The sequence below is a fragment of the Schistocerca piceifrons genome, chromosome 7 (genome assembly GCF_021461385.2).
Source record: "Schistocerca piceifrons isolate TAMUIC-IGC-003096 chromosome 7, iqSchPice1.1, whole genome shotgun sequence".
NCBI classification, from domain to species: domain Eukaryota; kingdom Metazoa; phylum Arthropoda; class Insecta; order Orthoptera; family Acrididae; genus Schistocerca; species Schistocerca piceifrons.
In genome coordinates this window covers 422,697,802-422,709,852 of record NC_060144.1, presented here as the reverse complement: position 1 = coordinate 422,709,852, position 12,051 = coordinate 422,697,802, and positions in this window count along the sequence as shown.

Sequence of the window (12,051 nt, the reverse complement as noted above, 5' to 3'; positions counted from 1 at the left end):
TAACGTCATATGCGTTACAGGCAATGATGCTCTTGGCAAGAACGGCTCTTGAGACAGATGGTTCTTCCATCTGGGCGCTTTCTGTTCCCCTCAATTACTTCACTTTCTCACTGAATACAATATTAGCGAGATACTGCGCCCTTACGTAGCCTACACCATCTGTGTAGCCACTACAGTTCCCGTAACCAGAGTAACTTCCTCTGAGCCAGAATTATCGACATTTATGAGTAACACCTTGCCTCCATCCTTTTCCTGTATGCATACAATATCTCGTTTTACTAAACAACACGCTGCATCCAACATCTCACTATCCTCTGGCAGTTCCACTACACAGTACATCAACTAGTAAATCAGTCTCCATATTTACCCACAGCAATTTCCTGGTGCTACTCGTCGCATAGTCATGTGAATAAAGCCTTAAGATCACTGTTGGCAGTTTAACTTGATTGCCTTTCTCTGAAGACACGCCGACCGTTGTGACCGAGCTGTTCAAGGCGCTTCAGTCCGGAACATGGCTGCTGCTACGGTCGCAAGTTCAAATCCTGTCTCGGGCATGGATGTGTGTGATGTCCTTAGGTTAGTTAGATTTACATAGTTCTAAGTCTAGGGGACTGATGACCTGATATGTTAAGTCCCATAATGGTCAGATCCATTTGAACTTAAGATGCTCCTTGTGAGAGATCAACATCGACACCAGCTTCTCCTAACCAGAATGTCATCAACTAAGTTCCACCACACATCGTCGAACGTCGATTATGGCTTGTGTTGATGTAGAAAGTGTAACACTAAGATCATGCTGTAGACCTGGAAGTTAGCTTGTTGTGGATTCTATTTAGCGAGACTGACTTACATTCTTCATTATCAAAAGGAAGGGACTTTGATATCTGTCACATTGAAGAGGAAGCACGCTGATAGTGTGGCTCACATTAATTGCTAAAGAAAATATGTGATAGTTCCTACAAAACATGTGAGATGGGTAGGGAAGTTAAGTTATGATAACGAACCAACAAGACGATGTCCTAAGCTGCGCAATCATCTTCAGAAACCGCGGACAGCCTTATGACTTAACCTGTACAAAAGCGCGATTTACGGAACGAGAAGACAGGTATCGTGTTCAAATGGAGCAGTTAATAGCCAATGTTTAAGTTTAATACTTGTTGAGTCTTTACCTAATATTAGGTGGGCAGTACCAACCACGGGCGTTAAGTGCACTTTGGCAATATGTAGAACAAAATAACACATGCGTAAAACGATTGGGAAACGGACCAGCCGTGATTGACGAAACCTGCACCACACAGCACTAATAGCAGCATTAATTAAATCTTCCGGGCTGAATGGCCGTCGTCCGTATATAAAAGTTCTTCTCCTTCCTGATGTTTCGTTGCCGGCTGCGGGCAACATCTTCTGAGGTGAGTCGGCGACTGGCTGCTAGGTGTTAGTGGTCCCACTTATATAGAGCGCTTAGATGGCGCCACCACTCGTCACGTGCTTTCGACTTTAACACTATCTCTGGCTAGTGCCATCTCTCTCGATTAGAGGTAATCGATTGTCACTTCGTTGGTACAAAGTCGAACGCCATATCTTGCCTAGTTTTAATCCTTCTTCTTTTCTATTAAAATTATTTCCGTGCTTGTAGATCTCTATAGTTCCTCTATACATGCGAGTATAATAATGTGAGGTCCGGGCTATGACATTTGCCTCACTAAATTTTATTTCGTGATCACCGTCTTTTGAAACGTGTTCCGCTACAGCTGTTTTCTCAATCTGTCCCAATCTACAGTCCGTTTTGTGTTCCGTTAGGCTGGTATTAACACTCGGTACGTGGATGACACCTTTGTGATATGGAATCATGCTGAAGAGGAACTGAGTGAGTTTCTGGTGCATATAAACAGTTTCAGTCGAAGGATGCAATTCACCACGGAGAAAGAGAGCAATGGGCAACTAAATTTTTTGGCTGTATTGGTTATTAAACGGGCAGATGGGACTTTAGGGCACAAGGTATATAGGAAAGACACACACACCGATCGTTACCTACATAAGAATTCGAATCATCATCCTACGCAGAAGAGAGGAGTCATAAAAACTTTAGTGGACAGAGCTAATAACATCTGTGAACCAATTTACTTGCAAGATGAATTAATCCATTTGCGAACAGCTTTCAAGAGAAATGGGTACACTGACAAGGAAATAGATCGAGCAGTCCACCCTAGAAACGTGTCCGAAAATACACGACAACAACAACCGTCGGTGGAAAAGTTTTTCTTCCGTTTATTCATAACATCACGGACCGTATTGGTAAGGTTTAGTCAAGTTTGAAGTGGAGACAATCTTTCGACCTACCAAGAAAATTAGTGAAAGTTTAAGATCGGTGAAAGACGCACGACACCCTTTAGCTACCCCAGGTGTGTAAAAAATTCCGTGTAGCTGTAGCATGGTTTATATTGGAACAACTAACCCGCCTAACGGAACACAAAACGAACTCTAGATTGGGACAGATTGAGAAAACAGCTGTAGCGGAACACGTTTTAAGAGACGGTGATCACGAAATAAAATTTAGTGAGACAAACGTCATAGTTAGGACCTCACTTTAATATACTCGCATGTATAGAGGAGCTATAGAGATCTACAAGCACGGAAATAATTTTAATAGAAAAGAAGAAGGATTAAAACTAGACAAGATATGGCGTTCGACTTTGTACCAACGAAGTGACAATCGATTACCTCTAATCGAGAGAGGTGGCACCAGCCAGAGATAGTGTTAAAGTCGAAAGCACGTGACGAGTGGTGGTGCCATCTAAGCGCTCTATATAAGTGAGACCACCAGCGCCTAGCAGCCAGTCGCCGACTCACCTCAGATGATGTTGCCCGCAGCCGGCAACGAAACGTCAGGAAGGAGAAGAAGTTCTATATATGGACCACGGCAATTCAGCCCGGAAGTTTTAATTACCGAAGACGCCGGCCGTGAAAGCTTACATGCTTTGAGTAATAGCAGCAGTGCGCAGGACGATATCACCATGCAAGGGCAAAATCTATATTGTGTGCTACGTGACCGGGGACTGGGTCATTGTGCATCATATGCGTCTCGGTGCCTTATAAATAGGTTTCAATTTTTTGGCAAATCATTTCAGAATCCAGCAGCAGCGCCACTATTCCAGGTTTACGTTAGACGATGGAACGTCTGCGTGCTCCCAGCTGCAGCCATGGGTTCGAGATCAGGTCGGGCTCGCCTCTTCCTGCCCTGATTCTCCGTCTGGGGCTTGGTGTCACAGCGCCCTGACCTACAATCCATGTCTACAGTCGCCAGATTCCTGCAAGTGGGTAGCGGGTCAAGTCCGATGCTTGGTAATGTCCACCCACTTCCACGGTGTATGCGTGCGTGGTCTGTGTCGACGGATGCGGCCATTCCACACGGCAATGCTGTCACAGCGGAAATAGGATAGTGCTGCTGGCGTCAACGCTGTGGCCTAAATCAGACCGTCGGCCGTTGTTTGGGTCAACATCAGCAACGCAGGGCGTCTAAACATGCATGTGCTCGGCAGGGCGGAAGTCAACCTCCTGTGAGCTAATGCTGGCAATGTTCATTGGGATGGAGCAGGCCTGTGTCACAGTTCTAACGATGTGATGTGGGTTTGAATTTAAAAAAAAAAAAAATCATTTCTCTCGATCAACAGTGCGTCATTCAGGCCATCAGTCCACCACTCACCCCCTCACTCTCTCGTGTGTCATCTGAACTCTATAGAGTGGTGTTAGAAGGACTGACGTCACCACAATGGACAACGGATGATCTATAACCCCAAAAGCATTACGTCTGAGTGGCAGCCTGTGATATCTTCATTGTGGAGTGAGTGAAACTATTGGTTGTGTTTTGGTGATGTTCATGGGGTCGAGATTTAGGGGGCATCATGATCGCATGGTTAGTATTGTAAGGCCTGAGAGACAGGTGGATGTCTCCCAGTTTACAGGTAATTCTAGGAATGAATCGCTAAAGCCTATGCAATGTGCACTGTGTAATTTACTTGGGAATTTGTCCCTTATACTGGTTCTGTGTCAGTTGCTTGTTTTACGTGTAATTTTTTTGGCAATTGGGCGAGGCAGTGTAGGGAGTTAAGGTGGTTTATGATTAGATAGAATAAATAACTGTGGTAGTGTTGACTGATTTGATTTGATTTTGACGGGGAGTCTAAGACAGCTGTGGTCTAACCCGCCACTGCCCGCACTGAAACCGAATTTATTGTGTGGTATCGCTTCCTGTATAGGTAGTAAAGCCAACCAATGCCCTTAAATAGTGCAAAGAGTCCCTTTGCCAGTTTTTTGCTAGGCACAATTTCTTCAGGTCTAATTGTCCCCAAGATTATGTATCTTTTGCTCTCCAATGTCATGCATTCTAAGATTAGGTGTGATGCAGTTCCTTCACCCTCATCACACATCCTACATTTAGGGTCTTCCTCCGTTATACTCATTGAGAGTAGGTGTTTCTTGAAATTCCCATGGCGGTCATCTGTCCAGTCATAAATTTGATCTCTTTCCTTTTCAATCCCAGGATTACAGAGCTTAGACATCATTACCTTACCATGTTTTTGTGCATGGACTTTGGTCCAATATTCTACGTGCTGTTTCCTGAGCCATTTCCGTAGTTCTAGTTTGATCACAGTCCTGGTGATTGTCAGGACAGGTTTCGGTCCACTAAAATGAGTCGTTTCCCCCATCCTAGCCAATCCGTCGGCTTGTTGATTGCCACAGATCCCTGAGTTGCCAGGGACCCCCACAAGGTTTACCCTATTACTTCCCCCTAGTTCCAACAGAGCCCTGAGGCATTCTGCAGCAATCTTACATCTCGTTACAGCAGCTGCCGGTGATTTCAGGGCTGCCTGGCTGTCTGAATAGATGTAGATGCTACGGTCCTTGTAGCACCTACTCATATTCTCCTCCACACATGCCCAGATACCAGTAATTTCAGCTTGGAAGATGCCCTCCAGTCTTGGTTGAATCCCATACACCCCTGCCCCAACGCCTTGGTCTGATTTCGACGCATTGGTGAACGAAACAATGTACCCCGTACGGTGTCTATCTGCTTTATCCCACTGCTCCCTGCTTCCGACTGTTACAATGTAAGGCTTGTTGAAGCAGTTGGAGTTATGATATAGTCGGCCGGCATTTCCCCAGCCATTCATGTATTTGCCTCACTCACTGTCTTAGTGTATGATTCTGGATATCCCAATGAGATCCAGTTTTTACCAGTTTTAAGTCTGTATGTCCCAGCTCCTGCCTCCACCTTGACCCAAAGGTGTAGTGGAGTCATGTCCAGCATGGCTTCCATCCCAGTGGTTGGTATGCTGCTAATTGCGCCTGTTGTGGCTAAGCAGGTCAGTCTCTGCACCTCAGCAAGCTCCTTAGCAGCAACCCGTTGCTCTACCTTCTTCCACCACATTGTTTTGTCCTTGTTATTGTTAAGTCGTTATTGCTGAATATGAGTAAGGGCGATGGAATGACGAAGTGAAAGACACGAGGTGGCACCGAAGAGGAAACTGTACAGTCATTAACTAATCAGGTAGCGCGGTTAAGGACGGATAACATAGCAAAGAACGATGAGGAGTTGGGCTGTTTCAAATCACAAAGTCTAGGAGTGTATCCAGCTACCGCAAAGCTTGTTTCTCCCTTTTACGTTAGGTTATCCACGATGTGTTATTTGTGAAGATTAGTCATCAGCGTTAGTAGAGTCATCTGTACGATGCACGGAGGCACTGGAAAGGTGGAAACCTTTGAACTACTCGAGCAAGGACTGGCACAGAGTTATAGGAAGTAGAACAGTCTGCAATTTTTCCGTGAACAGTTCATATAATTTCTGAGACCCTTAAGGGGGGTAGGACGTCAAACGGGCCGACTTGGAGCAGGAGAGGCATCACAGGACATTTTAATTTCCAGTGTCTATACTTTTACAAATAAATTCATAAAACTTTGTCAGCATCACCAGGAAGGATTCAGGATTCACACTCATTGCAGTGGAAGTTCGAAAACATAACAAAATAGTTTTTTTATGTGTGGAATTTCATCATTTTTTCACTTACTAATGGCTGCATTTGTTGCTTTAGGTACACTGTTCTTCATAAGTTAGAGAGATTCTTCGATGAATTTTGCACAGCATACACACCATACTTACAGGTGTATGAAACTCTAGAATTTATTTAATTTATGGAAAAACGAATGATCTACTGTATTTTAAACTTCATGTTTAGAAAAAACACAAATTTTGTAGTTAAATTACCTCAATTTTTACCACTGTTTTTAATAGATTTGGAAAATTCTAGAGTTTCATACACCTTTTAAGTGTGGTTTGTATGCTGTGCAAAATTCATCTAACCATCTCTCTTTATTATGAAGAATAGTGTACCCATAGCAACAAATGCTGCCATTAATAACTGAAAAAATTATGAAATTTCACATGTAAAAAAAATTACTTCGTTATGTTTTCGAACTTCACTGCTATGAATGTGAATTCTGAATCGTTCCTGGTCATGCTGACAAAGTTTTACGAATTTATTTGTCAAAGTATAGACAGTGGAAATTTAAATGTCTTGTGGTGCCTCTCCTGCTCCAAGTCAGCCCATTTGACGTCCTGCCTCCCTTAATGAAGTCACAGAGTATTATTTGATTATAATTAGGAAACTTAACGTGAGTACGTATGAGATGACGGAGAGTGATGAGGCAGACGAAGGGTTGCTGCAGGAGGCCGAGAAACAACCGCTCGATGCCGTCCTGAGGCGTTTAGCACCTGAAATGTCCAGGAAGGTGTGCGCTGGTGTTCCTAGGGATGATGCATGTTGCAGTTAGGCTTGCAATGCAATTCCCAGAGATTAATTGTGTGACAGGCGTAAGAGGTCAGAGATATGAGTCTGACACAAAAACAAGGTGTTTCAATTGTGGGTGTGCAGGATAGTGTTCAGAGATAGTCCTGCCACCCACGGAACTGTAGGGGTGATATATATTATCAGCGGTTTTATGGGAGTAACAGTAATAGTGGTATAAACCTGCAGTAGGATTATGGAAATAATGGTAGGGGAGGTTTTCGTGATAATAGTACCCGTTAAACTAAAAAGACAACCTCAGACCCGCCAAAAGGCGTTTCCAGTGAAAATGAATGCAGTGCATACGAATGCAGATGCGGAATTTGCCGTAATAGGAGTAATAGGTGAAAAGAAGTATAAGTTTCTGTTGGACATAAAGGCATACATCTCGGTTGCTTCGAGAGATTTAGCGCGTAAGTTAAAGGCATGCCGCAAAGGCATAGTTTGAGTGGGGTGAGGGATAATGATATATGGATACTGCGGTCGATAACGGTAAATTTTCTATTAGAGGCCACCAGGTCTTAACAGTGTCTGGATGTGTTGTCTCATGTGCGTAAGGGCTAAAAAGATGACAAGCCCTTCTGGCCCGTCCACTCTCTTTGGTAGACCTATCAGGTTCTTTGCCATTCACTTGCTTTTCTTTCTTTTCCTAATTCAACATGCAAATATGTCACATTTTACTTGTTGTCTTTTTGTTTGTTTTGAAATACGAGTGATGAATTGGTGAATGAGCTCTCAGTACCAGTGTGTCCCGCGAATATCAATGGTGAGGGGATGGATTTCTTTTCTGAACATTACATTTCGCTAGCTGTAAGCGGCGGCTGCATTCCCCCAAGAAAGGGTAGCCAGGGGCAGCGTGGTTGTTGCGAATCGTGGCGTTCCCGGAAGGAAGCGAGCGCAATATGTGAAACCGCTCGAGGACCTCCCAGTCGTAGTCCGTCTCTTAAGTTGCCGCCACGTTACCCCAGCTTCGCGCCTGCAGATCGCATTACAGCTTGCCCTCTATGTTTGCTGAAAACCTTCTTTTGTTTCCGCATGACACAGTGCTGGCCTGTGGTGCCAGTATTGCCTGATGTGTTAGAATTCACATAAATTGTCCTGTGGCTCTGCAGGATGTCCGCCAGAGTGGCACTATATGTAGACAAGCAAATTAACTTTTCACGCGACTGCAGGGTTTTGGTAGCTGACAACCCTTGCAGCTACGGCGTCGTCACCATACATCCGGCGGCTTCACATTATATGTCTGTGGCTTTGGTAATGTGTTACCGCACCAGCAGTTAGGGAATTTTGACCTAAATTACCACCAATAGCTACCTTGTTGCGATTTACACCAGCCGCAGTCAGTGTCTCTCTGTTTGCAAGGAAAGCCACGTTTTTTGTATGTCTGGTCAATCACCGTTTTGAGTTAGACAAAAATGGTTCAAATGGCTCTAAGCACTATGGGACTTAGCATCTGAGGTCATCAGTCCCCTATACTTATAACTACTTAAACCTAACTAACCTAAGGACAATACACACATCCATGCCAGAGGCAGGATTCGAACCTGCGCGGTTCCGGACTGAAGTTCCTACTACTGCTCGCCCACAACGGCCGGCTGAATAAGACAAATTCTACGTAGGATAATAACGGCCCTCCATTGACAGTAGAGTTCACAGCACGTTTCCTCTAGTCAGACTAGAAATACAGGCGTGAATCGTTAGGAAACCAGCAGCAGTTCTAGCTGATGTACGTGACCTCGGTACAGTCTGCACTTTAATAATGTGTGTCAAGACTGAAGTCTTAATTTTGTCCCTACAGGTGTAAGTCTATTTAATATAAAATAGATGCACATAACTCGATACAGCACCTCTCCAAGTTTTTAACTCACATTACAGCTGCTCAATATGGACACACTACGTGGCGCGGCAAACGTAAGGGCGGCCGGTGTGGCCGATTGGTTCTAGGCGCTTCAGTCAGGAATCACTCGACCGCTACGGTTGCAGGTTCGAATCCTGCCTCGGGCATGGATGTGTGTGATGTCCTTAGGTTAGTTAGGTTTAAGTAGTTCTAAGTTCTAGGGGACTGATGACCTCAGATGTTAAGTCCCTTAGTGCTCAGAGCCATTTGAACCATTTTTGGCAAACGTAAATACGAGGGCGCATTTCATTGAATAGCTCACATATATACTGCTGAAGAAGGCGCAACAGCAACCCACTAGGGAAGCCTGTCCACTGGGTTGTGTGTCGGCAGGCTCGAACTATTTCCATGCGACAATACGGAGCAGATAGCTATTCTACATGGTACGACTCACCTCCATCGTAGTGCATCTACGCCACAGCGCGTATTACGATACTAAAATATGCTATATCCACTGACCTGGAATATATTTCAGTATGTCTTGTAGTTTCTACGCAGACGTCTAGTGAAATCCTAGAGCAACCTATAAATAATCATGCATAGTGTTCAGCCTGCGAAATGTGCGAGACGTACGACGTCCATTTGACGGTATCACTCGCTAGGGGCGACTTGTGGATCCGAACACACGCTCGCGACCGCCTGGAGCAATCAGAGTTCCGCGCGACCTCCGATACGAACGTCATTCGAGCGTGCTAAACCGCCGCTGCCGCTGGCAAAGCATTGGGAAGCCAGATCAACGTCCACCTATGGCTCTGCGGGCCACAGCAAGTCGGGCGCTTTCGTGTAACGAATTACAAGGGATTTCTGCCGTTACATATGAGCTACGGTTCACAGTGACGTCATCCATTAATGATTACGTGGTCCTTTCACGGGACGTGAAGACGAACATGGACGACAGAACGGGAGACATCACAACGTGGAATTTGAGGTACACGGAAAAGACAGGCTATAGCGTGTACGTCACAGCATGTGAAATTGCAGGTCTTATAAGTTACAGCAGCTGTCTCTTGCCGGGAGCGAGTAACTACTTCAGGAGAGTTTAGGAATTTGTAACTGCATGTTTAATGCCTGCAAGCTTTCTATACCAAGTGACAAAGTTTAGAACTTTAGTGGTACCTTTTCACTGACTTATTGATTTACCCTGTGGTGTGCACGGAGCCGAGTATGGGAGGCAAGGCGACTTGTGTGACGTCACAAGTTCGTTTCGGGACCCATATTTCTCGTGGGCTTCCTTGGAATTCCACATTCCACTACTCTGTGGAGCGTGAATGAAGAATCTAGCATGCCGTAGTTTTGCTTCACGGAGAGAATGTTGCCATTGAGATGTAACATCGTTTACGTCACAAGCAGAACTTACGAGCCCTCATACTGCACTGAGTCAAAGTAAGTATTTGGTGCTTTTTTATCATAGAGTCCGTGTTATGAGTATAAGCTGTTTCAGAGCATCAGCAAATTGAGGATCTCTTGGAAACGCGTCATCTTACCTGTGATTTATTTACAAAGTTTGTGTATAATGACAGAAACTCAAGGTGATGATAAAGACTTCCTGTTTTTGGTGTTTTTACTGTTGTAACTTGTATACTATGAAAGTATTCCATTTCACTGCTACGGCACAATGATCAGCTATAAAAAGAGCGTCGTTTTCATACAAATTGTCGTAGTTTAGTACCAACTGGTTTTGATTTACAATGTTACTTACAATCCGTCTTCATTGCAAAAATGTTTACTCACATGACCGGTTTCGGTTCCTCTAAAACCATCTTCAGATCTGAAACGACAATGATACTAATTTACTATTTCACAGATGCAAACCTTCTTCATCCTATCCGATCAACATCAAATGTACCACAACATACCTGCAATTTCGGTTACAGGATTAACCCGTCACACACACAGCAACCTTCACCTGCTGTGTCACATTAAGTTGGTTGTCAGAGTGCATGTCATTTATATTGATTATAAAACTATTACCGACAAGTGGCGTCTGGTACATTTGTTGCATTGCTTATGCACAAACTGTATTAAGTAGATATCTTCACAATAAAGGATGGCAGCCAAAAACAGTTGCAGGATAGAATTTTTTTATTAAAATTCTTGACCAAGGTTTCGGTACATATAAATATACCTTCATCAGAATTAAAACTTCCTGAATAGAAAGACACATTCATTAGAAAAGCCATATCAACGAAAGTGAGAAACAGAAGCTTAAATAACGGTGAAATTGCTAAAGTAATACAGGCACACAATCTTTAGTACTTACTAAAATTACATCATGCACTGGAGAATAATAAAACAATTATGCCAAAAGGCGTCGTCAGTAATTAAAATATCATCTCCATTTGTACAACATATGTAATGGGCACAGGTACAAAGCGAACAGTTTAACAATGTTACTTCGCCTATGAACTGTTGAGACACGAGTGTGAAGGCACTAAGGTAGATTGTTTCGCCGAGAGAGGGCACTTGCATGTGCCAGACTCGCGCATATTACAATCCATAAATACATACATAAGCGCATCAAAAATTATTAAAGGTTGTGTTAATTCAAACTTTGTCTTAATAAATAAAGCGTATCACGCCAATTAAAGACATTTATGTAAACTAGAAATATAGAACCAAATTTACCTGTGTCCTAGTGTCAAACGGATAAAGCTTACGCTTGGAACATCTAACGAGAGAGGGCACTACTGTAATGCGCGAGAGTCTCGCGTAACGTAGGCAGTGAAATACATACTAGCGAAACAACCAAAATGTTATAATAAAACGAAACCATCTGTCTGTATGAATAAAACATAGTAGTCATTTAACCACACATACACATTGAAATTCATAATTAACAAACATCACAATATGTAGATCCCAACAAGACAGGAAAAGCGCATTTCACCGGCATCAACAAGCAAGAAAATAACTCCTAGTCAGCCAGACTATATTACATTAAGGCAATGAGGGGTTTGAAACTGTCTAAAAAAATTTTGTTTCGAAGCTGCACCTGTTCATTAAGAACAAAACCATCTTTTAGAGACAGATGCTTGAAAATCTCTAATTCTTCGAGCAAGTCTAGTTTGTCACCTTTATCAGCTTCATGAAGCAGCTCTACGTCGTCCAGTTCACTTGGCGTGTGCTGTAAGAGCCATAGATGTTCAGCAAAGGTGGAATTATATACGTTTTCCCCATTTTTACCTAACCTGTGTTCTTTATACCTAACTTTAATGGGTCTACCTGTCTGCCCTATGTAATAGTTTGGGCAGTCGTTACCAGTAATTTTGTATACACCGGACTTAGTGCTGAGTTCTTCTCGTGCTCCAATAT